At 41.6% G+C, this 19,837-nt stretch overlaps 32 non-coding genes across 32 annotated transcripts; all 32 read left to right on the forward strand.

Moving 5' to 3' along the window:
- The first annotated feature begins 315 nt into the window (after positions 1–315).
- Positions 316–388, forward strand: trnar-acg (transfer RNA arginine (anticodon ACG)). The gene has a single exon. It is a non-coding gene; the product is annotated as a tRNA-Arg (tRNA).
- A 247-nt stretch (positions 389–635) lies between these two features.
- Positions 636–708, forward strand: trnar-ucg (transfer RNA arginine (anticodon UCG)). Its single transcript has one exon. It is a non-coding gene; the product is annotated as a tRNA-Arg (tRNA).
- Positions 709–1,172: 464 nt separating this feature from the next.
- Positions 1,173–1,245, forward strand: trnar-acg (transfer RNA arginine (anticodon ACG)). The gene has a single exon. It is a non-coding gene; the product is annotated as a tRNA-Arg (tRNA).
- A 784-nt stretch (positions 1,246–2,029) lies between these two features.
- On the forward strand, positions 2,030–2,102 carry trnar-acg (transfer RNA arginine (anticodon ACG)). The gene has a single exon. It is a non-coding gene; the product is annotated as a tRNA-Arg (tRNA).
- A 247-nt stretch (positions 2,103–2,349) lies between these two features.
- On the forward strand, positions 2,350–2,422 carry trnar-ucg (transfer RNA arginine (anticodon UCG)). The gene has a single exon. It is a non-coding gene; the product is annotated as a tRNA-Arg (tRNA).
- Positions 2,423–2,886: 464 nt separating this feature from the next.
- Positions 2,887–2,959, forward strand: trnar-acg (transfer RNA arginine (anticodon ACG)). The gene has a single exon. It is a non-coding gene; the product is annotated as a tRNA-Arg (tRNA).
- A 784-nt stretch (positions 2,960–3,743) lies between these two features.
- On the forward strand, positions 3,744–3,816 carry trnar-acg (transfer RNA arginine (anticodon ACG)). The gene has a single exon. It is a non-coding gene; the product is annotated as a tRNA-Arg (tRNA).
- A 784-nt stretch (positions 3,817–4,600) lies between these two features.
- On the forward strand, positions 4,601–4,673 carry trnar-acg (transfer RNA arginine (anticodon ACG)). The gene has a single exon. It is a non-coding gene; the product is annotated as a tRNA-Arg (tRNA).
- Positions 4,674–4,920: 247 nt separating this feature from the next.
- Positions 4,921–4,993, forward strand: trnar-ucg (transfer RNA arginine (anticodon UCG)). The gene has a single exon. It is a non-coding gene; the product is annotated as a tRNA-Arg (tRNA).
- Positions 4,994–5,401: 408 nt separating this feature from the next.
- trnar-acg (transfer RNA arginine (anticodon ACG)) lies at positions 5,402–5,474 on the forward strand. The gene has a single exon. It is a non-coding gene; the product is annotated as a tRNA-Arg (tRNA).
- A 247-nt stretch (positions 5,475–5,721) lies between these two features.
- On the forward strand, positions 5,722–5,794 carry trnar-ucg (transfer RNA arginine (anticodon UCG)). The gene has a single exon. It is a non-coding gene; the product is annotated as a tRNA-Arg (tRNA).
- A 464-nt stretch (positions 5,795–6,258) lies between these two features.
- Positions 6,259–6,331, forward strand: trnar-acg (transfer RNA arginine (anticodon ACG)). The gene has a single exon. It is a non-coding gene; the product is annotated as a tRNA-Arg (tRNA).
- Positions 6,332–6,572: 241 nt separating this feature from the next.
- On the forward strand, positions 6,573–6,645 carry trnar-ucg (transfer RNA arginine (anticodon UCG)). Its single transcript has one exon. It is a non-coding gene; the product is annotated as a tRNA-Arg (tRNA).
- Positions 6,646–7,601: 956 nt separating this feature from the next.
- On the forward strand, positions 7,602–7,674 carry trnar-acg (transfer RNA arginine (anticodon ACG)). The gene has a single exon. It is a non-coding gene; the product is annotated as a tRNA-Arg (tRNA).
- A 247-nt stretch (positions 7,675–7,921) lies between these two features.
- Positions 7,922–7,994, forward strand: trnar-ucg (transfer RNA arginine (anticodon UCG)). The gene has a single exon. It is a non-coding gene; the product is annotated as a tRNA-Arg (tRNA).
- Positions 7,995–8,458: 464 nt separating this feature from the next.
- On the forward strand, positions 8,459–8,531 carry trnar-acg (transfer RNA arginine (anticodon ACG)). The gene has a single exon. It is a non-coding gene; the product is annotated as a tRNA-Arg (tRNA).
- Positions 8,532–9,315: 784 nt separating this feature from the next.
- trnar-acg (transfer RNA arginine (anticodon ACG)) lies at positions 9,316–9,388 on the forward strand. The gene has a single exon. It is a non-coding gene; the product is annotated as a tRNA-Arg (tRNA).
- A 2,476-nt stretch (positions 9,389–11,864) lies between these two features.
- trnar-ucg (transfer RNA arginine (anticodon UCG)) lies at positions 11,865–11,937 on the forward strand. Its single transcript has one exon. It is a non-coding gene; the product is annotated as a tRNA-Arg (tRNA).
- A 465-nt stretch (positions 11,938–12,402) lies between these two features.
- On the forward strand, positions 12,403–12,475 carry trnar-acg (transfer RNA arginine (anticodon ACG)). Its single transcript has one exon. It is a non-coding gene; the product is annotated as a tRNA-Arg (tRNA).
- A 784-nt stretch (positions 12,476–13,259) lies between these two features.
- Positions 13,260–13,332, forward strand: trnar-acg (transfer RNA arginine (anticodon ACG)). The gene has a single exon. It is a non-coding gene; the product is annotated as a tRNA-Arg (tRNA).
- A 247-nt stretch (positions 13,333–13,579) lies between these two features.
- trnar-ucg (transfer RNA arginine (anticodon UCG)) lies at positions 13,580–13,652 on the forward strand. The gene has a single exon. It is a non-coding gene; the product is annotated as a tRNA-Arg (tRNA).
- A 419-nt stretch (positions 13,653–14,071) lies between these two features.
- trnar-ucg (transfer RNA arginine (anticodon UCG)) lies at positions 14,072–14,144 on the forward strand. Its single transcript has one exon. It is a non-coding gene; the product is annotated as a tRNA-Arg (tRNA).
- Positions 14,145–14,570: 426 nt separating this feature from the next.
- On the forward strand, positions 14,571–14,643 carry trnar-ucg (transfer RNA arginine (anticodon UCG)). The gene has a single exon. It is a non-coding gene; the product is annotated as a tRNA-Arg (tRNA).
- A 464-nt stretch (positions 14,644–15,107) lies between these two features.
- On the forward strand, positions 15,108–15,180 carry trnar-acg (transfer RNA arginine (anticodon ACG)). The gene has a single exon. It is a non-coding gene; the product is annotated as a tRNA-Arg (tRNA).
- Positions 15,181–15,427: 247 nt separating this feature from the next.
- On the forward strand, positions 15,428–15,500 carry trnar-ucg (transfer RNA arginine (anticodon UCG)). The gene has a single exon. It is a non-coding gene; the product is annotated as a tRNA-Arg (tRNA).
- Positions 15,501–15,919: 419 nt separating this feature from the next.
- Positions 15,920–15,992, forward strand: trnar-ucg (transfer RNA arginine (anticodon UCG)). The gene has a single exon. It is a non-coding gene; the product is annotated as a tRNA-Arg (tRNA).
- A 464-nt stretch (positions 15,993–16,456) lies between these two features.
- On the forward strand, positions 16,457–16,529 carry trnar-acg (transfer RNA arginine (anticodon ACG)). The gene has a single exon. It is a non-coding gene; the product is annotated as a tRNA-Arg (tRNA).
- Positions 16,530–17,306: 777 nt separating this feature from the next.
- On the forward strand, positions 17,307–17,379 carry trnar-ucg (transfer RNA arginine (anticodon UCG)). The gene has a single exon. It is a non-coding gene; the product is annotated as a tRNA-Arg (tRNA).
- A 465-nt stretch (positions 17,380–17,844) lies between these two features.
- trnar-acg (transfer RNA arginine (anticodon ACG)) lies at positions 17,845–17,917 on the forward strand. The gene has a single exon. It is a non-coding gene; the product is annotated as a tRNA-Arg (tRNA).
- Positions 17,918–18,164: 247 nt separating this feature from the next.
- Positions 18,165–18,237, forward strand: trnar-ucg (transfer RNA arginine (anticodon UCG)). The gene has a single exon. It is a non-coding gene; the product is annotated as a tRNA-Arg (tRNA).
- A 413-nt stretch (positions 18,238–18,650) lies between these two features.
- trnar-ucg (transfer RNA arginine (anticodon UCG)) lies at positions 18,651–18,723 on the forward strand. The gene has a single exon. It is a non-coding gene; the product is annotated as a tRNA-Arg (tRNA).
- A 464-nt stretch (positions 18,724–19,187) lies between these two features.
- On the forward strand, positions 19,188–19,260 carry trnar-acg (transfer RNA arginine (anticodon ACG)). Its single transcript has one exon. It is a non-coding gene; the product is annotated as a tRNA-Arg (tRNA).
- Positions 19,261–19,837: the final 577 nt, after the last annotated feature.

Below are 19,837 nucleotides of genomic sequence, written 5' to 3' on the forward strand. Positions count from 1 at the left end.
AATCAGAAGGATTTTCAACATCGCCGTATAGCTTTCAAACACAGTAACATGCTGAGGGATAAACTGGATCACCCAAACACAGGAGCAACATGGTGTTTGCAATTTGTTACAGTGAGGAATATTCAGACCAGTACACCAAAGCTTGTGGATACCCTAACTCATCCTTTGTGAAAACGGCCGAAAGAACCTAGAACTACACCAGCACTCTGGATGATAAAGAGAAGATAAACCAATCCAAATTCATTGCTATTCCATATGTGTGTTCCTGTACATCTCATATGGTCTGGATCTGTGCAGTATATTCTGGGACACACAGGGTTAGTGGCGCAATGGATAACGCGTCTGACTACGGATCAGAAGATTCCAGGTTCGACTCCTGGCTAGCTCGTTGTTTTAATTTACTTGAGACTATAAGACTTACCATTGTGCTGACTTTGAACATTCGGAGATCAAGCTTTTGCGTTAGCCTGATGGTCTCCAGCAGCTCCACAATGTACAATAGTATATACCTGCAGTTTTTCAAGTGCTGAGATATTAGATCACTTAAGGGCTTTTCAATTGGCTTCTGGTGTAAGCATGTTATACTATATCCTATTTTATCCAACGCTGTCCAATAAATGTTGCGTGCTGTGTAAGGGCTAGTGGCGTAATGGATAACGCGTCTGACTTCGGATCAGAAGATTCCAGGTTCGAGTCCTGGCTCGCTCGAGACATGGCTTATCTTACATATATCGTAATTTGTGCCCAATGCTAACTTAGTTTATAACTTGCATTTACAAATGCATTTCCTGTTGCTGTCCAACATGCTAACGCAAAAACATGTCTTTGTTGTACCAAGGTTTAGCAGTATCTTAGAAAATCTGAAGGATTTTCAACATCGCCGTATAGCTTTCAAACACAGTAACATGCTGAGGGATAAACTGGATCACCCAAACACAGGAGCAACATGGTGTTTGCAATTTGTTACAGTGAGGAATATTCAGACCAGTACACCAAAGCTTGTGGATACCCTAACTCATCCTTTGTGAAAACGGCCGAAAGAACCTAGAACTACACCAGCACTCTGGATGATAAAGAGAAGATAAACCAATCCAAATTCATTGCTATTCCATACGTGTGTTCCTGTACATCTCATATGGTCTGGATCTGTGCAGTATATTCTGGGACACACAGGGTTAGTGGCGCAATGGATAACGTGTCTGACTACGGATCAGAAGATTCCAGGTTCGACTCCTGGCTAGCTCGTTGTTTTAATTTACTTGAGACTATAAGACTTACCATTGTGCTGACTTTGAACATTCGGAGATCAAGCTTTGGCGTTGGCCTGATGGTCTCCAGCAGCTCCACAATGTACAATAGTATATACCTGCAGTTTTTCAAGTGCTGAGATATTAGATCACTTAAGGGCTTTTCAATTGGCTTCTGGTGTAAGCATGTTATACTATATCCTATTTTATCCAACGCTGTCCAATAAATGTTGTGTGCTGTGTAAGGGCTAGTGGCGTAATGAATAATGCGTCTGACTTCGGATCAGAAGATTCCAGGTTCGAGTCCTGGCTCGCTCGAGACATGGCTTATCTTACATATATCGTAATTTGTGCCCAATGCTAACTTAGTTTATAACTTGCATTTACAAATGCATTTCCTGTTGCTGTCCAACATGCTAACGCAAAAACATGTCTTTGTTGTACCAAGGTTTAGCAGTATCTTAGAAAATCAGAAGGATTTTCAACATCGCCGTATAGCTTTCAAACACAGTAACATGCTGAGGGATAAACTGGATCACCCAAACACAGGAGCAACATGGTGTTTGCAATTTGTTACATTGAGGAATATTCAGACCAGTACACCAAAGCTTGTGGATACCCTAACTCATCCTTTGTGAAAACGGCCGAAAGAACCTAGAACTACACCAGCACTCTGGATGATAAAGAGAAGATAAACCAATCCAAATTCATTGCTATTCCATACGTGTGTTCCTGTACATCTCATATCGTCTGTATCTGTGCAGTATATTCTGGGACACACAGAGTTAGTGGCGCAATGGATAACGTGTCTGACTACGGATCAGAAGATTCCAGGTTCGACTCCTGGCTAGCTCGTTGTTTTAATTTACTTGAGACTATAAGACTTACCATTGTGCTGACTTTGAACATTCGGAGATCAAGCTTTTGCGTTAGCCTGATGGTCTCCAGCAGCTCCACAATGTACAATAGTATATACCTGCAGTTTTTCAAGTGCTGAGATATTAGATCACTTAAGGGCTTTTCAATTGGCTTCTGGTGTAAGCATGTTATACTATATCCTATTTTATCCAACGCTGTCCAATAAATGTTGCGTGCTGTGTAAGGGCTAGTGGCGTAATGGATAACGCGTCTGACTTCGGATCAGAAGATTCCAGGTTCGAGTCCTGGCTCGCTCGAGACATGGCTTATCTTACATATATCGTAATTTGTGCCCAATGCTAACTTAGTTTATAACTTGCATTTACAAATGCATTTCCTGTTGCTGTCCAACATGCTAACGCAAAAACATGTCTTTGTTGTACCAAGGTTTAGCAGTATCTTAGAAAATCTGAAGGATTTTCAACATCGCCGTATAGCTTTCAAACACAGTAACATGCTGAGGGATAAACTGGATCACCCAAACACAGGAGCAACATGGTGTTTGCAATTTGTTACAGTGAGGAATATTCAGACCAGTACACCAAAGCTTGTGGATACCCTAACTCATCCTTTGTGAAAACGGCCGAAAGAACCTAGAACTACACCAGCACTCTGGATGATAAAGAGAAGATAAACCAATCCAAATTCATTGCTATTCCATACGTGTGTTCCTGTACATCTCATATGGTCTGGATCTGTGCAGTATATTCTGGGACACACAGGGTTAGTGGCGCAATGGATAACGTGTCTGACTACGGATCAGAAGATTCCAGGTTCGACTCCTGGCTAGCTCGTTGTTTTAATTTACTTGAGACTATAAGACTTACCATTGTGCTGACTTTGAACATTCGGAGATCAAGCTTTGGCGTTGGCCTGATGGTCTCCAGCAGCTCCACAATGTACAATAGTATATACCTGCAGTTTTTCAAGTGCTGAGATATTAGATCACTTAAGGGCTTTTCAATTGGCTTCTGGTGTAAGCATGTTATACTATATCCTATTTTATCCAACGCTGTCCAATAAATGTTGTGTGCTGTGTAAGGGCTAGTGGCGTAATGAATAATGCGTCTGACTTCGGATCAGAAGATTCCAGGTTCGAGTCCTGGCTCGCTCGAGACATGGCTTATCTTACATATATCGTAATTTGTGCCCAATGCTAACTTAGTTTATAACTTGCATTTACAAATGCATTTCCTGTTGCTGTCCAACATGCTAACGCAAAAACATGTCTTTGTTGTACCAAGGTTTAGCAGTATCTTAGAAAATCAGAAGGATTTTCAACATCGCCGTATAGCTTTCAAACACAGTAACATGCTGAGGGATAAACTGGATCACCCAAACACAGGAGCAACATGGTGTTTGCAATTTGTTACAGTGAGGAATATTCAGACCAGTACACCAAAGCTTGTGGATACCCTAACTCATCCTTTGTGAAAACGGCCGAAAGAACCTAGAACTACACCAGCACTCTGGATGATAAAGAGAAGATAAACCAATCCAAATTCATTGCTATTCCATACGTGTGTTCCTGTACATCTCATATGGTCTGGATCTGTGCAGTATATTCTGGGACACACAGGGTTAGTGGCGCAATGGATAACGTGTCTGACTACGGATCAGAAGATTCCAGGTTCGACTCCTGGCTAGCTCGTTGTTTTAATTTACTTGAGACTATAAGACTTACCATTGTGCTGACTTTGAACATTCGGAGATCAAGCTTTGGCGTTGGCCTGATGGTCTCCAGCAGCTCCACAATGTACAATAGTATATACCTGCAGTTTTTCAAGTGCTGAGATATTAGATCACTTAAGGGCTTTTCAATTGGCTTCTGGTGTAAGCATGTTATACTATATCCTATTTTATCCAACGCTGTCCAATAAATGTTGTGTGCTGTGTAAGGGCTAGTGGCGTAATGAATAATGCGTCTGACTTCGGATCAGAAGATTCCAGGTTCGAGTCCTGGCTCGCTCGAGACATGGCTTATCTTACATATATCGTAATTTGTGCCCAATGCTAACTTAGTTTATAACTTGCATTCACAAATGCATTTCCTGTTGCTGTCCAACATGCTAACGCAAAAACATGTCTTTGTTGTACCAAGGTTTAGCAGTATCTTAGAAAATCAGAAGGATTTTCAACATCGCCGTATAGCTTTCAAACACAGTAACATGCTGAGGGATAAACTGGATCACCCAAACACAGGAGCAACATGGTGTTTGCAATTTGTTACAGTGAGGAATATTCAGACCAGTACACCAAAGCTTGTGGATACCCTAACTCATCCTTTGTGAAAACGGCCGAAAGAACCTAGAACTACACCAGCACTCTGGATGATAAAGAGAAGATAAACCAATCCAAATTCATTGCTATTCCATACGTGTGTTCCTGTACATCTCATATCGTCTGTATCTGTGCAGTATATTCTGGGACACACAGAGTTAGTGGCGCAATGGATAACGTGTCTGACTACGGATCAGAAGATTCCAGGTTCGACTCCTGGCTAGCTCGTTGTTTTAATTTACTTGAGACTATAAGACTTACCATTGTGCTGACTTTGAACATTCGGAGATCAAGCTTTGGCGTTGGCCTGATGGTCTCCAGCAGCTCCACAATGTACACTAGTATATACCTGCAGTTTTTCAAGTGCTGAGATATTAGATCACTTAAGGGCTTTTCAATTGGCTTCTGGTGTAAGCATGTTATACTATATCCTATTTTATCCAACGCTGTCCAATAAATGTTACGTGCTGTGTAAGGGCTAGTGGCGTAATGGATAACGCGTCTGACTTCGGATCAGAAGATTCTAGGTTCGAGTCCTGGCTCGCTCGAAACATGGCTTAGCTTACATATATCGTAATTTGTGTCCAATGCTAACTTAGTTTATAACTTACAAATGCATTTCCTGTGGCTGTGCAACATGCTAACGCAAAAACATGTCTTTGTTGTACCATGGTTTAGCAGTATCTTAGAAAATCAGAAGGATTTTCAACATCCCAAACACAGCAGCAACATGGTGTTTGCAATTTGTTACAGTGAGGAATATTCAGACCAGTACACCAAAGCTTGTGGATACCCTAACTCGTCCTTTGTGAAAACGGCCGAAAGAACCTAGAACTACACCAGCACTCTGGATGATAAAGAGAAGATAAACCAATCCAAATTCATTGCTATTCCATACGTGTGTTCCTGTACATCTCATATGGTCTGGATCTGTGCAGTATATTCTGGGACACACAGGGTTAGTGGCGCAATGGATAACGTGTCTGACTACGGATCAGAAGATTCCAGGTTCGACTCCTGGCTAGCTCGTTGTTTTAATTTACTTGAGACTATAAGACTTACCATTGTGCTGACTTTGAACATTCGGAGATCAAGCTTTGGCGTTGGCCTGATGGTCTCCAGCAGCTCCACAATGTACACTAGTATATACCTGCAGTTTTTCAAGTGCTGAGATATTAGATCACTTAAGGGCTTTTCAATTGGCTTCTGGTGTAAGCATGTTATACTATATCCTATTTTATCCAACGCTGTCCAATAAATGTCACGTGCTGTGTAAGGGCTAGTGGCGTAATGGATAACGCGTCTGACTTCGGATCAGAAGATTCCAGGTTCGAGTCCTGGCTCGCTCGAAACATGGCTTAGCTTACATATATCGTAATTTGTGCCCAATGCTAACTTAGTTTATAACTTGCATTTGCAAATGCATTTCCTGTGGCTGTGCAACATGCTAATGCAAAAACATGTCTTTGTTGTACCATGGTTTAGCAGTATCTTAGAAAATCTGAAGGATTTTCAACATCGCCGTATAGCTTTCAAACACAGTAACAGGCTGAGGGATAAACTGGATCACCCAAACACAGGAGCAACATGGTGTTTGCAATTTGTTACAGTGAGGAATATTCAGACCAGTACACCAAAGCTTGTGGATACCCTAACTCGTCCTTTGTGAAAACGGCCGAAAGAACCTAGAACTACACCAGCACTCTGGATGATAAAGAGAAGATAAACCAATCCAAATTCATTGCTATTCCATACGTGTGTTCCTGTACATCTCATATCGTCTGGATCTGTGCAGTATATTCTGGGACACACAGGGTTAGTGGCGCAATGGATAACGCGTCTGACTACGAATCAGAAGATTCCAGGTTTGACTCCTGGCTAGCTCGTTGTTTTAATTTACTTGAGACTATAAGACTTACCATTGTGCTGACTTTGAACATTCGGAGATCAAGCTTTGGCGTTGGCCTGATGGTCTCCAGCAGCTCCACAATGTACACTAGTATATACCTGCAGTTTTTCAAGTGCTGAGATATTAGATCACTTAAGGGCTTTTCAATTGGCTTCTGGTGTAAGCATGTTATACTATATCCTATTTGATCCAACGCTGTCCAATAAATGTCTCTGTAAGGGCTAGTGGCGTAATGGATAACGCATCTGACTTCGGATCAGAAGATTCCAGGTTCGAGTCCTGGCTCGCTCGAAACATGGCTTAGCTTACATATATCGTAATTTGTGTCCAATGCTAACTTAGTTTATAACTTACATTTACAAATGCATTTCCTGTGGCTGTGCAACATGCTAACGCAAAAACATGTCTTTGTTGTACCATGGTTTAGCAGTATCTTAGAAAATCAGAAGGATTTTCAACATCACCGTATAGCTTTCAAACACAGTAACATGCTGAGGGATAAACTGGATCACCCAAACACAGGAGCAACATGGTGTTTGCAATTTGTTACAGTGAGAAATATTCAGACCAGTACACCAAAGCTTGTGGATACCCTAACTCGTCCTTTGTGAAAACGGCCGAAAGAACCTAGAACTACACCAGCACTCTGGATGATAAAGAGAAGATAAACCAATCCAAATTCATTGCTATTCCATATGTGCGCAGTGTAAGGGCTAGTGGCGTAATGGATAATGCGTCTGACTTCGGATCAGAAGATTCCAGGTTCGAGTCCTGGCTCGCTTGAGACATGGCTTATCTTACATATATCGTAATTTGTGCCCAATGCTAACTTAGTTTATAACTTGCATTTACAAATGCATTTCCTGTGGCTGTGCAACATGCTAACGCAAAAACGTGTCTTTGTTGTACCATGGTTTAGCAGTATCTTAGAAAATCAGAAGGATTTTCAACATCGCCGTATAGCTTTCAAACACAGTAACATGCTGAGGGATAAACTGGATCACCCAAACACAGGAGCAACATGGTGTTTGCAATTTGTTACAGTGAGGAATATTCAGACCAGTACACCAAAGCTTGTGGATACCCTAACTCATCCTTTGTGAAAACGGCCGAAAGAACCTAGAACTACACCAGCACTCTGGATGATAAAGAGAAGATAAACCAATCCAAATTCATTGCTATTCCATATGTGTGTTCCTGTACATCTCATATCGTCTGGATCTGTGCAGTATATTCTGGGAAACACTGGGTTAGTGTCGCAATGGATAACGCGTCTGACTACGGATCAGAAGATTCCAGGTTCGACTCCTGGCTAGCTCGTTGTTTTAATTTACTTGAGACTATAAGACTTACCATTGTGCTGACTTTGAACATTCGGAGATCAAGCTTTGGCGTTGGCCTGATGGTCTCCAGCAGCTCCACAATGTACACTAGTATATACCTGCAGTTTTTCAAGTGCTGAGATATTAGATCACTTAAGGGCTTTTCAATTGGCTTCTGGTGTAAGCATGTTATACTATATCCTATTTGATCCAACGCTGTCCAATAAATGTTGCGTGCTGTGTAAGGGCTAGTGGCGTAATGGATAACGCGTCTGACTTCGTATCAGAAGATTCCAGGTTCGAGTCCTGGCTCGCTCGAAACATGGCTTAGCTTACATATATCGTAATTTGTGCCCAATGCTAACTTAGTTTATAACTTGCATTTACAAATGCATTTCCTGTTGCTGTCCAACATGCTAACGCAAAAACATGTCTTTGTTGTACCAAGGTTTAGCAGTATCTTAGAAAATCAGAAGGATTTTCAACATCGCCGTATAGCTTTCAAACACAGTAACATGCTGAGGGATAAACTGGATCACCCAAACACAGGAGCAACATGGTGTTTGCAATTTGTTACAGTGAGGAATATTCAGACCAGTACACCAAAGCTTGTGGATACCCTAACTCATCCTTTGTGAAAACGGCCGAAAGAACCTAGGACTACACCAGCACTCTGGATGATAAAGAGAAGATAAACCAATCCAAATTCATTGCTATTCCATACGTGTGTTCCTGTACATCTCATATCGTCTGGATCTGTGCAGTATATTCTGGGAAACACTGGGTTAGTGGCGCAATGGATAACGCGTCTGACTACGGATCAGAAGATTCCAGGTTCGACTCCTGGCTAGCTCGTTGTTTTAATTTACTTGAGACTATAAGACTTACCATTGTGCTGACTTTGAACATTCGGAGATCAAGCTTTGGCGTTGGCCTGATGGTCTCCAGCAGCTCCACAATGTACACTAGTATATACCTGCAGTTTTTCAAGTGCTGAGATATTAGATCACTTAAGGGCTTTTCAATTGGCTTCTGGTGTAAGCATGTTATACTATATCATATTTTATCCAACGCTGTCCAATAAATGTTGCGTGCTGTGTAAGGGCTAGTGGCGTAATGGATAACGCGTCTGACTTCGTATCAGAAGATTCCAGGTTCGAGTCTTGGCTCGCTCGAAACATGGCTTAGCTTACATATATCGTAATTTGTGTCCAACGCTAACTTAGTTTATAACTTACATTTACAAATGCATTTCCTGTGGCTGTGCAACATGCTAACGCAAAAACATGTCTTTGTTGTACCATGGTTTAGCAGTATCTTAGAAAATCAGAAGGATTTTCAACATCACCGTATAGCTTTCAAACACAGTAACATGCTGAGGGATAAACTGGATCACCCAAACACAGGAGCAACATGGTGTTTGCAATTTGTTACAGTGAGGAATATTCAGACCAGTACACCAAAGCTTGTGGATACCCTAACTCGTCCTTTGTGAAAACGGCCGAAAGAACCTAGAACTACACCAGCACTCTGGATGATAAAGAGAAGATAAACCAATCCAAATTCATTGCTATTCCATATGTGTGTTCCTGTACATCTCATATGGTCTGGATCTGTGCAGTATATTCTGGGACACACAGGGCTAGTGGCGTAATGGATAACGCGTCTGACTACGGATCAGAAGATTCCAGGTTCGACTCCTGGCTAGCTCGTTGTTTTAATTTACTTGAGACTATAAGACTTACCATTGTGCTGACTTTGAACATTCGGAGATCAAGCTTTTGCGTTAGCCTGATGGTCTCCAGCAGCTCCACAATGTACAATAGTATATACCTGCAGTTTTTCAAGTGCTGAGATATTAGATCACTTAAGGGCTTTTCAATTGGCTTCTGGTGTAAGCATGTTATACTATATCCTATTTTATCCAACGCTGTCCAATAAATGTTGCGTGCTGTGTAAGGGCTAGTGGCGTAATGGATAACTCGTCTGACTTCGGATCAGAAGATTCCAGGTTCGAGTCCTGGCTCGCTCGAGACATGGCTTATCTTACATATATCGTAATTTGTGCCCAATGCTAACTTAGTTTATAACTTGCATTTCCTGTTGCTGTCCAACATGCTAACGCAAAAACATGTCTTTGTTGTACCAAGGTTTAGCAGTATCTTAGAAAATCAGAAGGATTTTCAACATCGCCGTATAGCTTTCAAACACAGTAACATGCTGAGGGATAAACTGGATCACCCAAACACAGGAGCAACATGGTGTTTGCAATTTGTTACAGTGAGGAATATTCAGACCAGTACACCAAAGCTTGTGGATACCCTAACTCATCCTTTGTGAAAACGGCCGAAAGAACCTAGAACTACACCAGCACTCTGGATGATAAAGAGAAGATAAACCAATCCAAATTCATTGCTATTCCATACGTGTGTTCCTGTACATCTCATATCGTCTGGATCTGTGCAGTATATTCTGGGACACACAGGGTTAGTGGCGCAATGGATAACGTGTCTGACTACGGATCAGAAGATTCCAGGTTGGACTCCTGGCTAGCTCGTTTTTTTAATTTACTTGAGACTATAAGACTTACCATTGTGCTGACTTTGAACATTCGGAGATCAAGCTTTGGCGTTGGCCTGATGGTCTCCAGCAGCTCCACAATGTACAATAGTATATACCTGCAGTTTTTCAAGTGCTGAGATATTAGATCACTTAAGGGCTTTTCAATTGGCTTCTGGTGTAAGCATGTTATACTATATCCTATTTTATCCAACGCTGTCCAATAAATGTCGCCTGCTGTGTAAGGGCTAGTGGCGTAATGGATAACGCGTCTCACTTCGGATCAGAAGATTCCAGATTCGAGTCCTGGCTCGCCTGAAACATGGCTTAGCTTACATATATCGTAATTTGTGCCCAATGCTAACTTAGTTTATAACTTGCATTTACAAATGCATTTCCTGTGGCTGTGCAACATGCTAACGCAAAAACATGTCTTTGTTGTACCATGGTTTAGCAGTATCTTAGAAAATCTGAAGGATTTTCAACATCGCCGTATAGCTTTCAAACACAGTAACAGGCTGAGGGATAAACTGGATCACCCAAACACAGGAGCAACATGGTGTTTGCAATTTGTTACAGTGAGGAATATTCAGACCAGTACACCAAAGCTTGTGGATACCCTAACTCGTCCTTTGTGAAAACGGCCGAAAGAACCTAGAACTACACCAGCACTCTGGATGATAAAGAGAAGATAAACCAATCCAAATTCATTGCTATTCCATACGTGTGTTCCTGTACATCTCATATCGTCTGGATCTGTGCAGTATATTCTGGGACACACAGGGTTAGTGGCGCAATGGATAACGCGTCTGACTAATCAGAAGATTCCAGGTTCGACTCCTGGCTAGCTCGTTGTTTTAATTTACTTGAGACTATAAGACTTACCATTGTGCTGACTTTGAACATTCGGAGATCAAGCTTTGGCGTTGGCCTGATGGTCTCCAGCAGCTCCACAATGTACACTAGTATATACCTGCAGTTTTTCAAGTGCTGAGATATTAGATCACTTAAGGGCTTTTCAATTGGCTTCTGGTGTAAGCATGTTATACTATATCCTATTTGATCCAACGCTGTCCAATAAATGTTGCATGCTGTGTAAGGGCTAGTGGCGTAATGGATAACGCGTCTGACTTCGGATCAGAAGATTCCAGGTTCGAGTCCTGGCTCGTTGAAACATGGCTTAGCTTACATATATCGTAATTTGTGTCCAATGCTAACTTAGTTTATAACTTACAAATGCATTTCCTGTGGCTGTGCAACATGCTAACGCAAAAACATGTCTTTGTTGTACCATGGTTTAGCAGTATCTTAGAAAATCAGAAGGATTTCTAACATCACCATATAGCTTTCAAACACAGTAACATGCTGAGGGATAAACTGGATCACCCAAACACATGAGCAACATGGTGTTTGCAATTTGTTACAGTGAGAAATATTCAGACCAGTACACCAAAGCTTGTGGATACCCTCACTCGTCCTTTGTGAAAACAGCCGAAAGAACCTAGAACTACACCAGCACTCTGGATGATAAAGAGAAGATAAACCAATCCAAATTCATTGCTATTCCATATGTGTGTTCCTGTACATCTTATATCGTCTGGATCTGTGCAGTATATTCTGGGACGCACAGGGCTAGTGGCGTAATGGATAACGCGTCTGACTTCGGATCAGAAGATTCCAGGTTCGAGTCCTGGCTCGCTCGAGACATGGCTTATCTCACATATATCGTAATTTGTGCCCAATGCTAACTTAGTTTATAACTTGCATTTACAAATGCATTTCCTGTGGCTGTCCAACATGCTAACTAAAAAAACATGTCTTTGTTGTAACAAGGTTTAGCAGTATCTTAGAAAATCAGAAGGATTTTCAACATCGCCGTATAGCTTTCAAACACAGTAACATGCTGAGGGATAAACTGGATCACCCAAACACAGGAGCAACATGGTGTTTGCAATTTGTTACAGTGAGGAATATTCAGACCAGTACACCAAAGCTTGTGGATACCCTAACTCATCCTTTGTGAAAACGGCCAAAAGAACCTAGAACTACACCAGCACTCTGGATGATAAAGAGAAGATAAACCAATCCAAATTCATTGCTGTTCCATACGTGTGTTCCTGTACATCTCATATCGTCTGGATCTGTGCAGTATATTCTGGGACACACAGGGTTAGTGGCGCAATGGATAACGCGTCTGACTACGGATCAGAAGATTCCAGGTTCGACTCCTGGCTAGCTCGTTGTTTTAATTTACTTGAGACTATAAGACTTACCATTGTGCTGACTTTGAACATTCGGAGATCAAGCTTTGGCGTTGGCCTGATGGTCTCCAGCAGCTCCACAATGTACACTAGTATATTCCTGCAGTTTTTCAAGTGCTGAGATATTAGATCACTTAAGGGCTTTTCAATTGGCTTCTGGTGTAAGCATGTTATACTATATCCTATTTTATCCAACGCTGTCCAATAAATGTTGCGTGCGGTGTAAGGGCTAGTGGCGTAATGGATAACGCGTCTGACTTCATATCAGAAGATTCCAGGTTCGAGTCCTGGCTCGCTCGAAACATGGCTTAGCTTACATATATCGTAATTTGTGTCCAATGCTAACGTAGTTTATAACATACATTTACAAATGCATTTCCTGTGGCTGTGCAACATGCTAACGCAAAAACATGTCTTTGTTGTACCATGGTTTAGCAGTATCTTAGAAAATCAGAAGGATTTTCAACATCACCGTATAGCTTTCAAACACAGTAACATGCTGAGGGATAAACTGGATCACCCAAACACAGGAGCAACATGGTGTTTGCAATTTGTTACAGTGAGGAATATTCAGACCAGTACACCAAAGCTTGTGGAAACCCTAACTCGTCCTTTGTGAAAACGGCCGAAAGAACCTAGAACTACACCAGCACTCTGGATGATAAAGAGAAGATAAACCAATCCAAATTCATTGCTATTCCATACGTGTGTTCCTGTACATCTCATATCGTCTGGATCTGTGCAGTATATTCTGGGACACACAGGGTTAGTGGCGCAATGGATAACGCGTCTGACTACGGATCAGAAGATTCCAGGTTCGACTCCTGGCTAGCTCGCTGTTTTAATTTACTTGAGACTATAAGACTTACCATTGTGCTGACTTTGAACATTCGGAGATCAAGCTTTGGCGTTGGCCTGATGGTCTCCAGCAGCTCCACAATGTACACTAGTATATACCTGCAGTTTTTCAAGTGCTGAGATATTAGATCACTTAAGGGCTTTTCAATTGGCTTCTGGTGTAAGCATGTTATACTATATCCTATTTTATCCAACGCTGTCCAATAAATGTTGCATGCTGTGTAAGGGCTAGTGGCGTAATGGATAACGCGTCTGACTTCGGATCAGAAAATTCCAGGTTCGAGTCCTGGCTCGCTCGAGACATGGCTTATCTTACATATATCGTAATTTGTGCCCAATGCTAACTTAGTTTATAACTTGCATTTACAAATGCATTTCCTGTGGCTGTGCAACATGCTGACGCAAAAACATGTCTTTGTTGTACCATGGTTTAGCAGTATCTTAGAAAATCAGAAGGATTTTCAACATCGCCGTATAGCTTTCAAACACAGTAACATGCTGAGGGATAAACTGGATCACCCAAACACAGGAGCAACATGGTGTTTGCAATTTGTTACAGTGAGGAATATTCAGACCAGTACACCAAAGCTTGTGGATACCCTAACTCGTCCTTTGTGCAAACGGCCGAAAGAACCTAGAACTACACCAGCACTCTGGATGATAAAGAGAAGATAAACCAATCCAAATTCATTGCTATTCCATATGTGTGCAGTGTAAGGGCTAGTGGCGTAATGGATAACGCGTCTGACTTCGGATCAGAAGATTCCAGGTTCGAGTCCTGGCTCGCTCGAGACATGGCTTATCTTACATATATCGTAATTTGTGCCCAATGCTAACTTAGTTCATAACTTACATTTACAAGCATGTTATACTATACCTGTGGCTGTCCAACATGCTAACGCAAAAACATGTCTTTGTTGTACCATGGTTTAGCAGTATCTTAGAAAATCAGAAGGATTTTCAACATCGCCGTATAGCTTTCAAACACAGTAACATGCTGAGGGATAAACTGGATCACCCAAACACAGGAGCAACATGGTGTTTGCAATTTGTTACAGTGAGGAATATTCAGACCAGTACACCAAAGCTTGTGGATACCCTAACTCGTCCTTTGTGAAAACGGCCGAAATAACCTAGAACTACACCAGCACTCTGGATGATAAAGAGAAGATAAACCAATCCAAATTCATTGCTATTCCATATGTGTGCAGTGTAAGGGCTAGTGGCGTAATGGATAACGCGTCTGACTTCGGATCAGAAGATTCCAGGTTCGAGTCCTGGCTCGCTCGAGACATGGCTTATCTTACATATATCGTAATTTGTGCCCAATGCTAACTTAGTTTATAACTTGCATTTACAAATGCATTTCCTGTGGCTGTGCAACATGCTAACGCAAAAACATGTCTTTGTTGTACCATGGTTTAGCAGTATCTTAGAAAATCAGAAGGATTTTCAACATCGCCGTATAGCTTTCAAACACAGTAACATGCTGAGGGATAAACTGGATCACCCAAACACAGGAGCAACATGGTGTTTGCAATTTGTTACAGTGAGGAATATTCAGACCAGTACACCAAAGCTTGTGGATACCCTAACTCGTCCTTTGTGAAAACGGCCGAAAGAACCTAGAACTACACCAGCACTCTGGATGATAAAGAGAAGATAAACCAATCCAAATTCATTGCTATTCCATACGTGTGTTCCTGTACATCTCATATCGTCTGGATCTGTGCAGTATATTCTGGGACACACAGGGTTAGTGGCGCAATGGATAACGCGTCTGACTACGGATCAGAAGATTCCAGGTTCGACTCCTGGCTAGCTCGTTGTTTTAATTTACTTGAGACTATAAGACTTACCATTGTGCTGACTTTGAACATTCGGAGATCAAGCTTTGGCGTTGGCCTGATGGTCTCCAGCAGCTCCACAATGTACACTAGTATATACCTGCAGTTTTTCAAGTGCTGAGATATTAGATCACTTAAGGGCTTTTCAATTGGCTTCTGGTGTAAGCATGTTATACTATATCCTATTTTATCCAACGCTGTCCAATAAATGTTGCATGCTGTGTAAGGGCTAGTGGCGTAATGGATAACGCGTCTGACTTCGTATCAGAAGATTCCAGGTTCGAGTCCTGGCTCGCTCGAAACATGCCTTAGCTTACATATATCGTAATTTGTGTCCAATGCTAACTTAGTTTATAACTTACATTTACAAATGCATTTCCTGTGGCTGTGCAACATGCTAACGCAAAAACATGTCTTTGTTGTACCATGGTTTAGCAGTATCTTAGAAAATCAGAAGGATTTTCAACATCACCGTATAGCTTTCAAACACAGTAACATGCTGAGGGATAAACTGGATCACCCAAACACAGGAGCAACATGGTGTTTGCAAATTGTTACAGTGAGGAATATTCAGACCAGTACACCAATGCTTGTGGATACCCTAACTCGTCCTTTGTGAAAACGGCCGAAAGAACCTAGAACTACACCAGCACTCTGGATGATAAAGAGAAGATAAACCAATCCAAATTCATTGCTATTCCGTATGTGTGCAGTGTAAGGGCTAGTGGCGTAATGGATAACGCGTCTGACTTCGGATCAGAAGATTCCAGGTTCGAGTCCTGGCTCGCTCGAGACATGGCTTATCTTACATATATCGTAATTTGTGCCCAATGCTAACTTAGTTTATAACTTACATTTACAAATGCATTTCCTGTGGCTGTGCAACATGCTAACGCAAAAACATGTCTTTGTTGTACCATGGTTTAGCAGTATCTTAGAAAATCAGAAGGATTTTCAACATCGCCTTATAGCTTTCAAACGCAGTAACATGCTGAGGGATAAACTGGATCACCCAAACACAGGAGCAACATGGTGTTTGCAATTTGTTACAGTGAGGAATATTCAGACCAGTACACCAAAGCTTGTGGATACCCTAACTCGTCCTTTGTGAAAACGGCCGAAAGAACCTAGAACTACACCAGCACTCTGGATGATAAAGAGAAGATAAACCAATCCAAATTCATTGCTATTCCATACGTGTGTTCCTGTACATCTCATATCGTCTGGATCTGTGCAGTATATTCTGGGAAACACAGGGTTAGTGGCGCAATGGATAACGCGTCTGACTACGAATCAGAAGATTCCAGGTTCGACTCCTGGCTAGCTCGTTGTTTTAATTTACTTGAGACTATAAGACTTACCATTGTGCTGACTTTGAACATTCGGAGATCAAGCTTTGGCGTTGGCCTGATGGTCTCCAGCAGCTCCACAATGTACACTAGTATATACCTGCAGTTTTTCAAGTGCTGAGATATTAGATCACTTAAGGGCTTTTCAATTGGCTTCTGGTGTAAGCATGTTATACTATATCCTATTTGATCCAACACTGTCCAATAAATGTTGCATGCTGTGTAAGGGCTAGTGGCGTAATGGATAACGCGTCTGACTTCGGATCAGAAGATTCCAGGTTCGAGTCCTGGCTCGTTGAAACATGGCTTAGCTTACATATATCGTAATTTGTGTCCAATGCTAACTTAGTTTATAACTTACAAATGCATTTCCTGTGGCTGTGCAACATGCTAACGCAAAAACATGTCTTTGTTGTACCATGGTTTAGCAGTATCTTAGAAAATCAGAAGGATTTCTAACATCACCATATAGCTTTCAAACACAGTAACATGCTGAGGGATAAACTGGATCACCCAAACACAGGAGCAACATGGTGTTTGCAATTTGTTACAGTGAGAAATATTCAGACCAGTACACCAAAGCTTGTGGATACCCTCACTCGTCCTTTGTGAAAACAGCCGAAAGAACCTAGAACTACACCAGCACTCTGGATGATAAAGAGAAGATAAACCAATCCAAATTCATTGCTATTCCATATGTGTGTTCCTGTACATCTTATATCGTCTGGATCTGTGCAGTATATTCTGGGACGCACAGGGCTAGTGGCGTAATGGATAACGCGTCTGACTTCGGATCAGAAGATTCCAGGTTCGAGTCCTGGCTCGCTCGAGACATGGCTTATCTCACATATATCGTAATTTGTGCCCAATGCTAACTTAGTTTATAACTTGCATTTACAAATGCATTTCCTGTGGCTGTCCAACATGCTAACTAAAAAAACATGTCTTTGTTGTAACAAGGTTTAGCAGTATCTTAGAAAATCAGAAGGATTTTCAACATCGCCGTATAGCTTTCAAACACAGTAACATGCTGAGGGATAAACTGGATCACCCAAACACAGGAGCAACATGGTGTTTGCAATTTGTTACAGTGAGGAATATTCAGACCAGTACACCAAAGCTTGTGGATACCCTAACTCATCCTTTGTGAAAACGGCCAAAAGAACCTAGAACTACACCAGCACTCTGGATGATAAAGAGAAGATAAACCAATCCAAATTCATTGCTGTTCCATACGTGTGTTCCTGTACATCTCATATCGTCTGGATCTGTGCAGTATATTCTGGGACACACAGGGTTAGTGGCGCAATGGATAACGCGTCTGACTACGGATCAGAAGATTCCAGGTTCGACTCCTGGCTAGCTCGTTGTTTTAATTTACTTGAGACTATAAGACTTACCATTGTGCTGACTTTGAACATTCGGAGATCAAGCTTTGGCGTTGGCCTGATGGTCTCCAGCAGCTCCACAATGTACACTAGTATATTCCTGCAGTTTTTCAAGTGCTGAGATATTAGATCACTTAAGGGCTTTTCAATTGGCTTCTGGTGTAAGCATGTTATACTATATCCTATTTTATCCAACGCTGTCCAATAAATGTTGCATGCTGTGTAAGGGCTAGTGGCGTAATGGATAACGCGTCTGACTTCGGATCAGAAAATTCCAGGTTCGAGTCCTGGCTCGCTCGAGACATGGCTTATCTTACATATATCGTAATTTGTGCCCAATGCTAACTTAGTTTATAACTTGCATTTACAAATGCATTTCCTGTGGCTGTGCAACATGCTGACGCAAAAACATGTCTTTGTTGTACCATGGTTTAGCAGTATCTTAGAAAATCAGAAGGATTTTCAACATCGCCGTATAGCTTTCAAACACAGTAACATGCTGAGGGATAAACTGGATCACCCAAACACAGGAGCAACATGGTGTTTGCAATTTGTTACAGTGAGGAATATTCAGACCAGTACACCAAAGCTTGTGGATACCCTAACTCGTCCTTTGTGAAAACGGCCGAAAGAACCTAGAACTACACCAGCACTCTGGATGATAAAGAGAAGATAAACCAATCCAAATTCATTGCTATTCCATGCAGTGTAAGGGCTAGTGGCGTAATGGATAACGCGTCTGACTTCGGATCAGAAGATTCCAGGTTCGAGTCCTGGCTCGCTCGAGACATGGCTTATCTTACATATATCGTAATTTGTGCCCAATGCTAACTTAGTTTATAACTTGCATTTACAAATGCATTTCCTGTGGCTGTGCAACATGCTAACGCAAAAACATGTCTTTGTTGTACCATGGTTTAGCAGTATCTTAGAAAATCAGAAGGATTTTCAACATCGCCGTATAGCTTTCAAACACAGTAACATGCTGAGGGATAAACTGGATCACCCAAACACAGGAGCAACATGGTGTTTGCAATTTGTTACAGTGAGGAATATTCAGACCAGTACACCAAAGCTTGTGGATACCCTAACTCGTCCTTTGTGAAAACGGCCGAAAGAACCTAGAACTACACCAGCACTCTGGATGATAAAGAGAAGATAAACCAATCCAAATTCATTGCTATTCCATACGTGTGTTCCTGTACATCTCATATCGTCTGGATCTGTGCAGTATATTCTGGGACACACAGGGTTAGTGGCGCAATGGATAACGCGTCTGACTACGGATCAGAAGATTCCAGGTTCGACTCCTGGCTAGCTCGTTGTTTTAATTTACTTGAGACTATAAGACTTACCATTGTGCTGACTTTGAATATTCGGAGATCAAGCTTTGGCGTTGGCCTGATGGTCTCCAGCAGCTCCACAATGTACACTAGTATATACCTGCAGTTTTTCAAGTGCTGAGATATTAGATCACTTAAGGGCTTTTCAATTGGCTTCTGGTGTAAGCATGTTATACTATATCCTATTTTATCCAACGCTGTCCAATAAATGTTGCATGCTGTGTAAGGGCTAGTGGCGTAATGGATAACGCGTCTGACTTCGTATCAGACGATTCCAGGTTCGAGTCCTGGCTCGCTCGAAACATGCCTTAGCTTACATATATCGTAATTTGTGTCCAATGCTAACTTAGTTTATAACTTACATTTACAAATGCATTTCCTGTGGCTGTGCAACATGCTAACGCAAAAACATGTCTTTGTTGTACCATGGTTTAGCAGTATCTTAGAAAATCAGAAGGATTTTCAACATCACCGTATAGCTTTCAAACACAGTAACATGCTGAGGGATAAACTGGATCACCCAAACACAGGAGCAACATGGTGTTTGCAAATTGTT

This window comes from Genypterus blacodes, unplaced genomic scaffold, assembly GCF_046128005.1.
Source record: "Genypterus blacodes isolate CSIRO-AG114 ecotype Tasmania unplaced genomic scaffold, CSIRO-AGI_Gbla_v1 ptg000033l_1, whole genome shotgun sequence".
In the NCBI taxonomy this organism is placed as follows: domain Eukaryota; kingdom Metazoa; phylum Chordata; class Actinopteri; order Ophidiiformes; family Ophidiidae; genus Genypterus; species Genypterus blacodes.